General features: G+C 44.3%; 1 long non-coding RNA gene and 1 pseudogene across 2 annotated transcripts; both read left to right on the top strand.

Annotated features, from left to right (window-relative positions):
- Positions 1–55: 55 nt before the first annotated feature.
- On the top strand, positions 56–5279 carry LOC139013866 (uncharacterized). Of its 2 annotated transcripts, none has more exons than XR_011472138.1 (4): positions 56–471; positions 1447–1532; positions 1755–1873; positions 4874–5279. It is a non-coding gene; the product is annotated as an uncharacterized lncRNA (long non-coding RNA). The 2 variants fall into 2 exon arrangements; XR_011472137.1 differs by having other exon boundaries at positions 56–508.
- Positions 5280–6524: 1245 nt separating this feature from the next.
- On the top strand, positions 6525–8732 carry LOC139014558 (splicing regulator RBM11 pseudogene; annotated as a pseudogene).
- The last annotated feature ends 6408 nt before the right edge of the window (positions 8733–15140 follow it).

The raw sequence follows: 15140 nt of genomic DNA, 5'->3' as shown, positions 1-15140 counted from the left end.
GGCAAGCTCTACGCATGACGGAAGTGACGGAAGGGACAATCTGGGAAGGGGCGCGACACGAGCGCGAGGCGGCGCTGTGGAGACTGGAGAATGGTGTTTGCAGGGAAAGCGGAGGTTGGACTGGAGCGTCGCCCCGTTCCCCGCAGCTCGTCCATTCGAGCCGCGGGGTAGAACATGACCCTGCCTTTCCCGAGGCGTCCTTTCTAGCCCAGACTTTGCTCCCGGGAGCCTCACGCTGCCTCTCATTACTTAGCCCCTGCTCGTTTTCTCCTTAACCCTGTATGTTCCGTAGCACCTTGTTCAGGATGCTAACTCTTGTCGGTAATAACTTAGTGTCTCACCTTGCCCGGCACCCTCTTTTGGCAAGTGAGCCCCGAGTCCCAAAGAGGAGAAATGATTCTCTAAGGCTGCGGAGCAAGTTGGAACCAGCTGAGGACGCCTCACGGGGTTGAAGTGGAGAAAGTACTTGAGGTATCAGAATATCTGCAGTGTCCTCAGTATGTGCCAGGTCAGTGGTCCACAAAGCGTGTTTCTGGACCGGCAGCGGCCACATGGCCTAGAAAGTGGGTTAGAGATGTAAATTCTCGCACCTCCTCAGAAATTCGGGGAGCGGGCCTGTACCCCGCGTTTAGCGCCGTGCTACCCAGTCAGGCGAGACCGAGGCACACCGCTGTGTGCAGGGGACTCATGGCGGCAAAGTAGGTTGCCCAGAATCGTTCATCTAGCACCCGGGTTTGTCTGACTTTAAAATCTGTGCTTTTAACCCTAAGCTTTAAGTTTTAAAGAATAACAATAAGGCCCTAACGTAACCGGTTTGGCTCAGCGGATAGAGCGTCAACCTGGGGACTGAAGGGTCCCAGGTTCGATTCCGGCCAAGGGCATGTACCTTGGTTGCGGGCGCATCCCCAGTAGGGGGTGTGCAGGAGGCAGCTGATCGATGTTTCTCTCTCATCGATGCTTCTAACTATCCCTCTCCCTTCCTCTCTGTGTTTCTCTCTCATTAATGTTTCTAACTCTCTATCCCTCTCCCTTCCTCTCTGTAAAATATCAATAAAATATATGTATCTTCAAAAAAGAATAACAATAAGGTCAAAACAGCCTTTGCGGACCTGTTAACATTCACTGCAGTTCTCCACCTAAGGTGAGCAACAGAATCTCCTGGAGAGCTTTTCCAGAATTCCGCAGCTGGGGTTTCCCACCGCAGTCGAACCCCAAGATCCTGTAGAGGAGGTTGCGTGGGGCTGGACCCCAGAGGTGCTATTAGACATTACTCTGTCTGGACCTGACCTGGGTGTACACCTTTACCCTGACTTCCCCATGGATCTTGTTCTTTTTGGCCCTACCTCTTTTCTGAACCGCTTTCCCTCCCATATGCCAACTACGGTGAGGCCTAACAAGCCCACTCCGGTTAGAAAATGCACCATCGGTATAAAACTTCTTTTACAGGCCCCCGGGTGGTCTGCAGCACCGGAGACAAACTGACCCCTCTCAGAGAATATTGGAAGGCTAGCCCATGGTCAAATACAGAGAAGGTAAGTTTTCAGTCTGCTGGGTTGGATGGTACAGGTTTATTTTGTAATGGGAGTTAAGGAAGACAGCTCGGAAGGAAGAGTAGGAGTTATGAAGGGGAAGACGGGGGAAGAGGAGAGAACATTTCAGAAGATAAAACCATGAGGGTTAATGGTAAGGAATAAAGCCACAAATGAGGAAGAAAAGGGAGGGTCATGTTGAGGAATTTGTTTTTATCCCAAAAGGGAGGAGGAAGCCACCGAAAGGACTTCACTTTCCTGGTTTGCATCTTAAGCAAGATGACTCTGGCTCCTGTTTGGAGGACTGGATCAGAGTGAGACTAACGACTGTGAAGGTTATTCAGGTGAGATTTAGTGGGGCACTGAAGATGGAGAAAACTGGAATAAAATGGAATTAATTTTTTTAACTTAAAAATTGTTTAAGTTGCTGTAAAATATACATAACAGAATTTACCACTTTTCAATACATAGTTCAGTGGCACAGTGAAGTCTATTCACTGTGTTTTGCAGCCATACCCACCATCCATTTTCAGAACCTTTCATCTTGCAAAAGTGAAACTCTGTGCCCTATTAACTCCCCATTTTTCCCATCCCCCAAATCCTGGCAATGACCATTCTACTTTCTGTCTCTGAATTTGAGTAAGTACCTTATAAGAGTGGAATCACACAGTATTTGTTCTTTTCTGATTGGCTTATTTTGTAGCATAACATCTTCAAGGTTCATACATGTAGCATGTGTCAGAATTTCTTTTTTTTTAAATATATTTTTATTGATTTCAGAGAAGGGAAAGGGAGAGGTAGAAACATCAATGATGAGAGAGAATCACCTCCACGCCCCCCACTGGGGATTGAGCCCACAACCCAGGCATACCCTGACTGGGAATTGAACCTGACCTCCTGGTTCATAGGTCAACGCTCAACCACTGAGCCACGCTGGCTGGGCCAGAATTTCCTTTTTAAGGCTGAATAATAACTTTGTTAAATTTTGTTAAATATCCATTGTATGTATATACCACATTTTGCTTACCTACTGAGGGACACTTGGGCTACTTCCCCCTTTTTGCTATTGTGAATAATTTGTCTATGTACATTGGTGTACAAATATCCATCATGTCCATGCTTTCAGTTCTTTTGGTGTATAACCAGAGTTGAATTGTTGGATTACATGACAGTTCTATTTTGAAGTTTTTGAGTAACCTTCATACTGTTTGTACCTGAGAAAATTTTTCCAATGATTTTTTTTTTTTTAGAGAATGGAAGGGAGGAGGAGAGACAAAGAGAGAGAAACATCGATGTGAGAGAGACACATCGATTTGTTGCCTCTCACAAGTGCCCCAACAGGGGTGGGGACCAAGCATGCATCCGGGTATGTGCCCTTGACCAGAATCAAACCCACGACCCTTCAGTCCGCAGGCAGGTACTCTAACCACTGAGCCAAAACGGCTAGGGCTCCATACTGTTTTCTATAGCAGCTGCACCATTTAAATTACTACCAACAGTGCACAAGAGTTCCAGTTTCTCCACATTCTTGCCAACACTTGTTTTCTCTATTTTTAAAGCAAGTGCTGTGAAGTGGTATCTCATTGTGCTTTTAATTTTTATTTCCTTACTGATTAGTGATGTTGAGCATCTTTTCATGTGCTTGTTGCCTATTTGTATATCTTTGGAAAAATATTTGTTCCAGACTTTTGCCCACTTTTGAGTCTGGTCATTTGGTTTTTTGCTGTTGAGTTTTAGGAGTTCTATATGTATTCTGGGTATTTAATCCCTTATCATGTATGTAATTGGCAAATATTTTCTCTCATTCTGTGGGTTGCCTTTTTACTCTGTTGATATTGTCTTTTTATATAACAAAGCCTTTAATTTTGATGAAGTCCAGTTTGTATAATTTGTTGTTGTTGCCTGTGCCTTTGGTGTCATGTACAAGAAATCATTGCTATATCCAGTGTCATCAAGCTTTTCGCCTATATTTTTCTCAGAGTTTTAGTTTTAGCTCTTATGTTTAGGTCTTTGATCCATTTTGAGTTAATTTTTAAAATTTATTTTCAGTTATAGTTGACATACAATATTATATTCATTTCAAATGTACAACATAATGCCTAGATACTTATATTCTTTATGAAGTGATCATCCTGATAAATCTAGTGCCCATCTGGCACCATACATAGTTATTGCAATACTGTTGACTATATTCCCTATGCTGTACTTTACATCCCCTTGACTATTTTTATAACTAGCAATTTGTGCTTCTTAGACAGACAACTAATCCCTTTCAGAATTAATTTTTTAATAAGGTGTTAGGTCAGGGTCCAATTTCATTCTTTTATAGGTGGATATCCAGTTTTCCCACCACCATTTGTTAAAAAGACTTTCCTTTCCCCATTAAGTGGTTTTGACACCCTTGTTGAAAATCATTTTGATACTGAACAAAGTCAGTGGGTCCCTTGCCTGTGGCACCCAGAGAAGCCAAAGTCTGAGGCAACAGGTTTTTCACAAAAAGAAGGAAATTTGTCAGGCAGCCAGACAAGGCTCAAATCAGTCTCTCAGATCCAGGGTTCAGGGCAGGTTTTTAAGGGATTAGAAGCAAGTTCTAATTAATTAGAACCTTGGAACTTTGCCACTTATGGTAAGGGTTCCAGTGTTCAAGTTCCTGTCATGTCCCTATCCTTTGGTTCTGGGTGCAGGTTGAGGATAGAGGTGGCATGTGTGCAGTGCTCTCTGTAAACTAAATCAAGGATTGCATTAATTATGGATCTGCTTTAAGGGAGCAGAACCAGTTTTAGGCTGGTCAGGTGATTTGTGTGCTGTTTGAATTTGACCATACTAATATGTGTGAGGGTTCATTTCAGGGCTGTCTATTCTGTTCCACTGGTGTATTTGTTTTTTTGCCAGTACGACACGGTTTTGATTAACATAGCTTTGTAGTATGTTTTGAAATCAGAAAGTGAGAGTCCTGTAACATTATTCTTCTTTTCCAAAATGTTTTGGTTATTGGGGGTTACTTAAGATTTCATATGAATTTTAGGATGAGTTTTTCTATTTCTGTAAAAAAAAAAAAAAAAAGTCACTGGGATTTTGATAGAGATTGAAATGAACCGATAGATTGCTTTGGGTAGTATTGACATCTTAGTAATATCAAGTCTTCCAATATGTGAAAGCAAGATGTTTTTCCATTTATTTGTATCTTCTTCAGTTTTGTTCAGTGATGTTTTGTAGTTTTCGGTATATATAACTTTCACCTCCTTGGTTAAGTTTATTCTTAAGTATTTTTTTCTTTTTGATGCTATTTTATTTTATTTTGTTGTTACTCTTCACCCAAGGATATTTTTTCCATTGATTTTTAGAGAGAGTGGAAGAGAAGGGGAGATACAGAGAGAGAAGCATTGATGTGAAAGAGACACATTAATTGATTGCTTCACACACCTACCCGGCCTGACCCTGGACTGGGGATGGAGCCTGCAACTGAGGTACATGTTGTTGACCAGAATAGAACTCGTGACCCTTTAGTCTGTGGGCCAACACTCTTAAACACTGAGAAAAACCAGCTAGAACTATTTATTTATTTATTTTAATGTTTTTATTGATTTTTTTGAGAGACAGGAAGAGGGAGAGATAGAAACATCTATCAGCTGTCTCCTGCATGCCCCCTACTGGCGATCGAGCCCGCAGCATGGTCATGTGCCCTGGCTGGGAGTTGTACTGGTGACCCCTTGATGTATGGGACAATGTTCAATCCACTGAGCCAAACTGACCGGGCTAATGCTATTTTAAATAAAATTATTATCTTAATTTCCATTTTGTACTGTTCACTGTTATTGTTTAACTGAGTTTGTATCCTGCAACTTTGCTGAATTCATTAGTTTAACAGGTGTGTGTGTGTGTGTGTGTGTGTTCTTTAGGGTTTTCTACATCTATGATCATATCATCTGCAGAGATCATTTTATCTCCCAACCCCCCAAAAGAATTAATTCTTTGTCATTATGTGAAGCTCTGACCTTAACTCTGAAATTCATTAAATTTGTGTTTTCATGGGAAGAGGGTGTAACAGAAAGTCATATTTGGAAGGTTCCTCAGATTCTACACTCCTGCTCAAGGTCATACAGCAAGTTTGAGATTCAACAGGCAACCAAAATATGATCTGTGTTTTCCTCTTAACTTTCAAGGAGCAGGAAAAGCCAAGTGGAGGAGCTATGGTGGAGAGCCCTTGCCTAGTAGGTTATCTGTGGGACTGTGCCCTGTTCCCTTTTTGCTTTCGCCCAAGGTTTTCCTTCTCTTAGGAAGTAGGGAATCTGGCTGAATCCCACTGCATCCATCTGGTTAAAAAATAAACATACTGGGTGGTCTAATATGGAAAAGAACTTGATGAAGTCAGATTTGGAAGTGAGAGAGACATTTGAAATTAGGAAAAATTTGCCCTTGTCAGTTTGGGGCTTCTTAGCACCACTCAAACATATGATCTCAGCCTTGGAGTGAGTATAGCCATACCCCTGAGATCTTGTTCCAGAGCACCATAACTCACAATAAAGTGAGTTGTAATCTTTTTGCTAGTGGAGGGTCTTGCCTTCAATTTGTAAGAAACGTGGCATCTGTGAAGCTCAATAAAGCAAAGTGCAATAAAATGAGATTCCTCTGTGTCTTCCCAGCTGAATGCCTCTGTACTATTGCCAGCTGCTTGTAGTAGGGTTTGGAGAGGAAGGTGTGCTCTAAGAAGTAAGGTTGCGGCCCCAGACATCATAGATGGGATCACAGAAATCAGTTCTGAAGGGAAAACCATGAACCATGGAAAGAGCAGCTGTTGTGAGGTAGAGGTCTGAATTTGTATCTTGGTTCTCTTTTCTTTTTGCCTACTGTAAATGTTTTGCTAGCACTTTGAGTCCTTAGTAGGTGTTAGCTTTGCTAAATGTTGTACATACATTTGTTTTCCTTCAAAAGCTGGCCAGGAAAGAGGGCGGTGTGTTGGCATCTCCTCCTTAGTCCTCCGCCACGACCGGGGGGATGTTCCCTGCTCAGGAGGAGGCTGACAGGAGGGTGTTTGTGGGGAATTTAGAGGCCCAAGTGTGGGAAGAGATCCTTTACGAGCTGTTCCTTCAGTTTTTTATAGGCTGGGCCATTAACCAGAGTGACTGTATGAAAAGACAGAGAAGGAAAGCCGAAGTCTTTTGGATTTGGCTGCTTTAAACACCCAGAATCGGTGTCTTATGCCATAGCTTTGCTGAATGGAATTCATTTATATGAAAGACCAATTAATCTGCAGTGTCGATTTAGGAGTTCTCACTCTTCTGAACCAGCTAACCAAAGTTTTGAGAGCTATGTTAAGATCAATTCACACAGCTACAGAAATGAAGAAGCCATGGGCAGTTCTTTCTTTCCCATGCAGTTCTTTCCAACTAATAATGCAGCTTTACCTCAAGAATATTTTTTCTTACAGGAGATGCAGTGTCATGCATGTAATCCAGCACTGCAGCTTCCTTACTGTGAGATGACAGCATTACTTTCTAAGAATACAGCTGTGCCTCCTTCACTAAACCATGTTCCAAATCTAGAGGCTGGACCCAGCCCTTATGAATGGACTCATCAACAACCACATGACCCTGTCCTTTACCAAATTAATAAATGAAAGAGGCAAAAACAAACTAGTGATAGAAGCACAGAAAACATTAGAGAAAGTGAATATGGCCAAAAGTTCCGAAAGTGTAAGAAGAAGAAAAGATACTACTAGTATTACCTTCAAATGAATTTATCTACACTGGTCTTGATCCTTAAGGAAAGAAGAAAAAAAGCCTGTGTTCTACCAAATAACAAATGTTATGGCTTTCTTATGTTTTTTTGAAATCTTATATAATAATCCTATCTAATAAAACAGAAACATGGTAATTAGCCATACCTCCACTACCCTTCCCATTGGCTAATCAGGGCGATATGCAAATTAACTGCCAGCCAAGATGGCGGCCGGCAGCCAGGCAGCTTGAATTGAACAGGGAGGCTTGCTTGCTTCAGTGACTGAGGACTCCAACGTTCCCCGCCTGCGCTGCCGGCCTCTGAGCTGCTCTCTAAGAAACAATGTTACAAATATAGAAGCCAAACCAAACCCCAGAAACCTGTTTTCAGTCAGCCGGGATCTCAGAGCTGGAGTCGCAACAAAGTTTCAAATACAGAAGGTAAACAAAGGCCAGATCCCTGCTTTCAGCAGCGGAGGCCTCTGGAGCCGAGCCTCAGAGCTAAAGCTGGCCCAGAATAAAAAAAAGAAAAAAGAAAAAAAGGAGCAGTTGGGAGCTTCAGTCACCCGCCAGCCTGAAAACGGTGCTGGGGTCCAGCCCCAGCGGGTCCAGGGGTTCCCAAAGGTGTGGACGGAGTCGGCGAAGAATGTTTTACACGGAGACAGTGTTCAGAACTCTCTAGCTTTCCTTAGTCTCCGTGGATCTTCCTGTGCCTGGCTGAGGCCACAGAGAGAGATCCCAAGGCAAGCTGAACCTTTATTTTATAGTGAGAGGTAAACAAGGTAGTGGTTTCTAGAGTTACACAGTTCTTGTGAGTTTCACTTGTTTTGACCATAGTTACACTTCCTGCACTTCCCTCAGCCCATTAGCTTCCCAGATAAGATCTAGAGAGCCTCATAAGGTCAAGCCTAATTATGCCAAGAGGACTGTGCCCTCTAAGCTGGGAATTGTTTGTGACTTTGCCCACAGGTCAGTCCGAGGCTTAACCCTATATCAGCTCCCCACATCTCACCCTTCTTTTATTTTTTAAGCTACTATAATGAGAGTTTTTACACTACCATAATGACAGTAAAACTTAAGCATCAAACTTGAGCATCAAGAACAAAACTCTGGCTATTAAAACAATAACAAAACAATGCCAATGCAAAACCCAAAACATTTTAAAACTTATGCATAACATTTCAAAAACAAAAAATGTTTTAAGTCCCAATTTCAACATCCAACAGTTCTGAGTCCAAGTTTCAATGTCCGACAGTTCCTTATGTGTACACGTCAGCAATGATATTTCAGTTCTGGATGGTGGACAAATGGTGGCAATGCAGGTCCGACCCTCTCTGGTTTGATCCTGGGCAACCTGCAGCGACGCACAGCTGCTGACTGCTAGCATGGCAAAGTGTCGTCAGTGTCCTCCATCTCTGGATTGTTTTTCCTCTTGTCTTCATGGCTGGAGCATTCTTGATAATTCCTCTCTGTTACAGGAATCCACATGGTCTTGAAGTATTCTCAACTGAAGGTTAATAAAGGGAATTTTACTTGGGGTCCTTTTTATATTTGCCCCAAATGATTTTCCTTTGGCTTATTTTGACACTGTGTGTGTTTTCCTGGGTGTCGTCCTCCTGCTGGGTTATACTTGGAGAACTTCAATTTAAAAAGAAATCTTTTCCTTTTACAAAAAATAACCTATAGGGTTACTTCCTGGATGTTGACTGATAGTACCACAAGACCATGTATTTCAAGTCAAAGTCATTAAACATTTATGGTGACTGTACTTATTTTCAGATTTGGTATTTTAACAGCAAATCATTAGATTATCCTATAAATATTAGTGGAAGATATTTCAAAATTTTAAAATTTCTCCTTTTTATTAAATTTAAAATAATATTTTTAAACAGCATTCCCTTTCGGCTTATTTGCATATACAGAGGGACCATGGGAAGCCTTCAGTAACTTTTTTAGAAGAATTTTACTTTACTAGGATTCAGTTGTTTACAAAGATACTGGCTTCTTATAGTAGGTACTTTTATTTATAAAGTTAGTAAATTTAGTAAAGTTTTATGTCTGATTCACGAGGTGCAAATGCTGCCCCACCTCCAGCCTAATTTAAAATGCAGCGGCGAGGAGCTTTTGTTATTTTAAATTACATCCTAAAATTCTGCTGCTGTATTTTAAGAAATATCAAACAAAATAACTTGTTTTGCCCTTTCTTTGAAAGGGCCGGCGGGGCACGTGGCCCCGCAGGCATCCGGCAGGGAGGATGACGGGCAGCCATGGCCGAGGCAGCGCCTGACCAGATAGGCGCAGGCCTGCGGACGCCCAGAAGGACCCGGGCCGCCCTCCTCGGCCTCCGAGTCACTTTCGGGCCGAGCAGCGGGCGACCCAAGGGCCAGGCGGGGTGGTGGGCGGCCCACCTCCCGGTGACGCCCACGGCGGCAGGTCTTGCATGGGAGCCGAGTGGCTGGCTTCCCATCCATTAAGGGACCTCCATTTTGTATGGAACCATGTGCTCAGCGAAGGCTCCTTCCCCCTCGGAAGGAGCCTCTGCTAGCCACACCCACCATTTCTCTGGACTAACCAATGGTAATCAAGGGAAGTGCACGCCATCGCTATGACCACATCCTGTGTAATGGGTCACCAGCTCGCACCTGGCCAATCGGCGGGGGGCACAGCCCCCTCTCCCGCCCCTACTCCAACCCTCTATGAAACCCCTGGTTCGAGCAGACTGCTCTTTTTGCCACCTGCTGCTGCGTCAGTAAGGAAGGTAGAGGAGCTAAGCCCGGGCTTAAAATAAAAGACTCTTTGCTTTTGCATCGGATTGGATGGCTCCCTGGTGGCTTCTTGGGAATCTTGAAATCTGGGCATAACATTCTTAGAGGCAAAAACTTAAAATATATTTATTAATTTATATTCGATAAAGCTTTCTATGTGATTTCAAGTATATTAAATTGGCTTTATTAAAAAATCATTTAAGAAGAGAGAATAAACTTTTGAAAACATTTCAGGGCCCGTGAAATGTCTCAAAGTCATTCCTTGGTTATGGTTTTGAAATTCAACTTGAAAGACCATCAAATATATATGTGTATATATGATCTAAAGATTATATACCTTTTATAATTATTAAGAGATAGCAATTAAATTTAAACTGATCTTTGTATTTAAAAATTTCGGTTGGGATTACAGAATTTATCCTCTTTTTTCAATTAGACAAATATTGAAATTTTACTATAATTATATGATTTTTCCCAATTTATTTAACCAGAACTTTAAACTCTTAGCTGGCAAGTTAAATATTTAGCATTTCTCAATCAGTAACATTTTTAAGAATAAACTTCAAAAATACAAGACACAATCATAGATTTAATTCTGTCCTCTGAATTTTTCGTGAGGGAAATTTAGATTAATATTTTAGCATTTTGTTATTTCAGAATATCTAATTCAATTTAGCAAACTCCCAAAGCCTTGGGCTGCCATTGACTGGAAACAGGTAACCATTAAAATGCAAATTAGTTGCCAAAACCGGTTTGGCTCAGTGGATAGAGTGTCGGCCTGCGGACTGAAAGGTCCCAGGTTCGATTCCGGTCAAGGGCATGTACCTGGGTTGCGGGCACATCCCCAGTGGGAGATGTGCAGGAGGCAGCTGGTCGATGTTTCTCTCTCATCGATGTTTCTAACTCTCTGTCCCTCTCCCTTCCTCTCTGTAAAAAATCAATAAAATATATTTAAAAAAAAAAAAATGCAAATTAGTTACATTCTTTCTACCAAGGATGGGAAACTGGGAAGCAAGCCTCTCTTTAGAAGTTTCCACTGGTAGGAAATTTTTGGCCTACCTGCTTGTCTGTTGTGGGGAGGGAGGCTAGCCCTTCCTCCATCAGAAATTGCCTTGGGCATACATACTCCTCTGTATTCACAACTTCCCACTTCAACCCCAAAAGCTGCAGCTTCACATTTCTACTGTGAATTGGCTCCACCCCTGAGCCTCAGCACCTCAAAACAAAACCCCAATTTCGAGCCAAATTGTTAGTTTTAGCTTTTGTGTCAAGAGCTAACTTTGATATGTTAAAAACTAAGTAAAATCCACTTACTCAATCCAAAACAGGCATTAAAAAGAAAAACCCCAAATGCTCTCTTGTATCCATTTTAAGAATAGGATTGGCGCTTTCCGCTACTACCTGAGTCCTGATCTATCACCCCAGGGAGAGCTTGCCAGTCCTGCACTTTCCCGGGGTGGAAAGGCTGCAGTGGGGTTAAGGATAAGGCTCCTTGGGCCTACCTTCTCCCATGCCTCTACATTTACCTTTCCGGCACCTTTCCTTCCTCAGAAAAGCATGGACATACTTCTTGTATAAAACATTCCGTCTAACTGGGAGTAACCTTAACTTCTCTGCTAGCAAGCATATGTTTTAAAAGATCAATACGGAGTCTTTTTTCTTCTAGACTCAGTATGGCACATCTTCTCATTCTAAAGATCAATACAGAGTCTTCTTTCTTCTAGACTCAGTATGGCACATCTTCTCAAACTAAGTTCTGTACTATCCACCCACTTACCCTATTTATCCTCTATAGGGGGGTCTGCAGCACCCTACGGTGGAGTCCTATCCGTCCCGAGTGTGGGGGTTCTCAATATGGGGGGGCTTACCTAGGGGAATCCTGTTCAGGCGCCATATGCTGGGGTCCAGCCCCATGGGGTCCAGGGGTTCCCAAAGGTGTGGACGGAGTCGGCGAAGGATGTTTTACACAGAGACAGCGTTCAGAACTCTCTAGCTTTCCTTATTCTCTGTGGATCTTCCCTGTGCCTCGCTGAGGCCACAGAGAGAGATCCCAAGGCAAGCTGAGCCTTTATTTTATAGTGAGAGGTAAACAAGGTAGTGGTTTCTAGAGTTACACAGTTCTTGTGAGTTTCACTTGTTTTGACCATAGTTACACTTCCTGCACTTCCCTCAGCCCATTAGCTTCCCAGATAAGATCTAGAGAGCCTCATAAGGTCAAGCCTAATTATGCTAAGAGGACTGTGCCCTCTAAGCTGGGAATTGTTTGTGACTTTGCCCACAGGTCAGTCCGAGGCTTAACCCTATATCAGCTCCCCACAAAACGGCCCTCAGGCCCTCACCCAGACTGGCCAGGCACCCAAGCGGGACCCCCACCCTGAAGGAGGTGTGACCAGATGCAAACAGCCATCATCCCCTCACCCAGGCTGGCCAGGCACCCCAGTTGGGACCCCCACCCTGATCCAGGACACCCTTCAGGGCAAACCAGCCAGCCCCCACCCGTGTACCAGGCCTCTATCCTATATAGTAAAAGGGCAATATGCCTCCCAGCACCGGGATCAGTGGAGCCACAGGCCTCCCGGCACTGGGATCAGCGTGACAGGGGGCAGTGCCCAAACCCCCTGATCGCCCTGCGGCTCTGTGTGTGACAGGGGGCGGGGCCACAACCTCCCTATCCGCCCTGCTCTGTTTGCCCTGCTCTGTTCGTGACAGGGGAAGGCGCCCCAACCTCCTGATCAGCCCTTCAGCCCTGCTCTGTGCCTGATAGGGGGGGAGCTCCCCAACCCCCTGATCGCCCTGCGGCTCTGTGTGTGACAGGGTGCGGCACCGCCCTCTATCACCCACAGAGCAGGGCCGATCAGGGGGTTGGGGCGCTGCCACTGTCACACTCAAGGCAGGGCTGATGGGGAGGTTATGGCTCTACCCTGTCACACACAGCATGGCCTGTGTTGGGGGGGGGGGGGTTGGGGCACCACACCCTGTCACAGAGCAGGGCTGATCAGGGGGTTGGGACGCCGCACCCTGTCACACACAGAGTTGCAGGGCGATCAGGAGGTTTGGGCGCTGCCCCCTGTCACGCTGATCCAGTGCCAGGAGGCCTCGAGGCTCTGCTGATCCCAGTGCTGGGAGGCATATTACCCTTTTACTATATAGGATAGAGGCCTGGGGGCCGGCTGGTTTGCCCTGAAGGGTGTCCTGGGTCAGAGTGGGGGTCCCCACTGGGATGCCTGGCCAGCCTGGATGAGGGGATGATGGCTGTTTGCAGCTGGTCACACACCCTTCAGGGTGGGGGTCCCCACTGGGGTGCCTGGCCAGTCTGGGTGAGGGGCTGAGGGCTGCTTTCAGGCTGGTGGTTGTTGACTGAAGCTCCCAACCGCTCCTTTTTTTCTTTTTATTTTATTTTATTCTGGGCCAGCTTTAACTCTGGCTCTAGCTCTGAGGCTTCCGCTGGTTTGTTTGCGTTCTATAATCGAAACAATGTATAACTCCAGCTCTGAGATCCTGGGTTTTGTTTAGCTTCTATATTTGTTACAAAGTTTCAAACTGCCAGCTCAGAGGCTGGCAGCGTAGGCGGGGAACGTTGGAGTCCTCCTTCACTGCAGCAAGCAAGCCTCATGTTCGCTTCCAGCTGCCTGGCTGCTGGCCGCCATCTTGGCTGACAGTTAATTTGCATAAGGATATGCTGATTAGCCAATGGGAAGGGTAGCAGTCGTACGCTAATTACCATGTTTCTCTTTTATTAGTGTAGATTGGGACTCTGGAGCAATAGCATGAGACTCTCCTGTGGCATCAGTGAGTAGTGCAAATTCCTGGGCTCTCTCGGGGTGAGGTCTGGGAATTTTGCAGCTTTGTAACCTCTCCTGATGATCTTGATGCATATTGAGGCTGGAGAACTCTGGGTAATTAGTACCAGTTCTGGCACCTAAAAGCTGTGTGGTATGAGGCAAGTTATTTTAACTGTTTTGTTTTACTCTCAGCACAGGGCTGAGAGGCCAGATAATAACTATCCTATTTCATCCTCCTAGGAGGTGAATATTCCCATTTTATTGATAAGGAAACTGAAGTTTGGGGTAGTAAACTGTCTTGCCTATGGCCACAACAGCTAATGAAGAGACAGCCAGAATTTGAACCCAGGCTTAGATCAGAGAAGTGCTTTGGAAACCAGTAACATTGAGAGCAGTGACTCAGTTATTTCCACATCCCCTCTGAGTTTCAGACCTTTTCCTCTATAGCTCCAGCATAGTGAGGTTACAGCCACCCCCAGGCAGATGTGGGCTGTCTTCTGGGAGCCTTCACATTATCAGCTTCCAAACTAGAGTGTACGTTTTAAATCCAGAGTTCTGATTCCTACCCTAGATAGGAATATCCATGAGGCTGAATTGGGGAAGTTTCCCAGTGAATTCCATGGAGCAATTACCACTTTCAAGAACAGTGGGAAGAGGCCTTCCTTTACCATTAGTCTAAAGGAACTCTCCCATTGTCCATAACTACCCCCCTTTTTATACTGCTGTATACAGGGTCTGCATTTACATCGATACCCAAGAACTTGAAGCATCACACTGGCCCCTTTGTTGAGAGTAGGGGCATAAAGAGGGGGTCAAGACCAGAGAGTAGAAATGCATTTAGAAGCTTTTTCTTCAATGAGACTATTATAGGAAAGGTAGGTGTTCTTATGTAACATTTCTAGCTTGAGGGGAGAGAGGCCCTAGCCACATTATCCCTGCCAACTTTCATTACCTAAGTGCCTCTTCACCCAGAGCTCATCAATTTGAAGCTCAGTACAGAAGACTTTGGTTTCATTCTTTGAATTTGTAAGCCATCTCTCCTGAGGCAGTTGAACCACTCAGTGACTTCCCCTTTTATGGGAATATTGTTTCCCAGATGTAAAATGAGTATGAAACTTACTTTGAAGAGCACTTCTAGCATGTTCCTATTCTGCCAAGCCCCAGGACTAAGTGTCCAATTTGAGGGATATTGACAGAGGGAAGTGGTGAAACCAGGACCTTGGGTGAATGAATGGCTAAATTGGGGCTCTTTCATCTCTAGAACTTGAGCAGTGAAGTTGTCTCCAAATTCCTAAAGGAGCATGACCTATGGGAGATTTGATATCCTTCATCCAGGCATACTAGGGA

This window comes from Myotis yumanensis, unplaced genomic scaffold (genome assembly GCF_028538775.1).
Source record: "Myotis yumanensis isolate MYYU_CA2020_CCGP unplaced genomic scaffold, mMyoYum1.0.hap1 SCAF_7, whole genome shotgun sequence".
Taxonomy (NCBI): domain Eukaryota; kingdom Metazoa; phylum Chordata; class Mammalia; order Chiroptera; family Vespertilionidae; genus Myotis; species Myotis yumanensis.
Note: the sequence above shows the minus strand (reverse complement) of the source record. Positions and strands in the feature narration are given on the sequence as shown.